We start from the raw sequence: 1,154 nt of genomic DNA, 5'->3' as shown, positions 1-1,154 counted from the left end.
CTCCACATTCACAACAGTTTGTGTCTGACAGTCCTAATAAGCATATTCGTCATTTAGTGTTAACTTATATTCATAGTTAGTATCTAATTCTGTAGCACTCTTTGCTAGTTTGTCTACAATTTCTTTATTTTTTAAATTGCAATGGGCTTTTATCCAACAGAATGATTTTTCTTTACCTTTGGATTTGAGTCCAATAAGTTTTTTATTATTTCTATAATGGTATGATTGTAATGTTCTGTCCACTTCTCCAATTTAGTTAGAACACTTTTGCTATCTGAAAGTATCACGAATCTATCATTATTGATGATCGTTGCTATGTACTGCATTGCTCTTAATATTGCTATTAGTTTTCGTGTAAATACCGTGGTATCTGTATCTAGACCTATATCTTCTCTGAATTGTGTTTTAGGGTCCCATATAGCAGCAGCAACTTAAGAGTTAATTTTTGAGGCATCTGTATAAATTTGGTAATATTTTGGGCATACTATTTCTATATCTGTATTAAATATTAAGTTCCTTAGATACGCTGGGAAACTCGAATAATCTCTCACGTAAATTGGCTGTATATTAGGAATACTATTTAGATATATTTGAAATATGGGTAATACTCTTGATGTGTATAATTTAAATTGGCGCAAGTTGTTGTAGGTTTCCACAAGTAGTAAAGTAGGTTTTCTCTGCCAGTATTCACTCGTTAGATCATGTTAAAAAGTTTTGGACACTTATCCACTATTAAACTCTCTTTAGCAATGGTTTTAATTATAACGTTTTCGCGATTATAGAGTTTTTTTCTCAAATGAAGTGATGGTTCATTGCACTCTATACTAAAATAAGATGTCGGGGTGCTTACTAGAGCTCCGATACCTAATCGAAGGCATTTATTTGATAACACTTTTACTTTTTTTATGTGAGTTTTGGCTGCTTGGTTGTAAAATATGCATCCGTAGTCTAAAATTGATCTTATATATGATCTGTACATTATTAATGAAATATTAGCATTTGCTCCCCAAGTTATGTGACTTACTGCTCGTAATGCATTATAACCTTTTTCGGCTCTTGTCACAACATATTCAATATGATATTTCTAGCTCATTTTTCTATCTAGTATCATCCCCAAATACTAAACTTTAGGTTGAACTTTAAACTGTAAGTTT

This window comes from Diabrotica undecimpunctata, chromosome 3 (genome assembly GCF_040954645.1).
Source record: "Diabrotica undecimpunctata isolate CICGRU chromosome 3, icDiaUnde3, whole genome shotgun sequence".
In the NCBI taxonomy this organism is placed as follows: Eukaryota; Metazoa; Arthropoda; class Insecta; order Coleoptera; family Chrysomelidae; genus Diabrotica; species Diabrotica undecimpunctata.
This window is presented reverse-complemented; position numbering follows the sequence as displayed.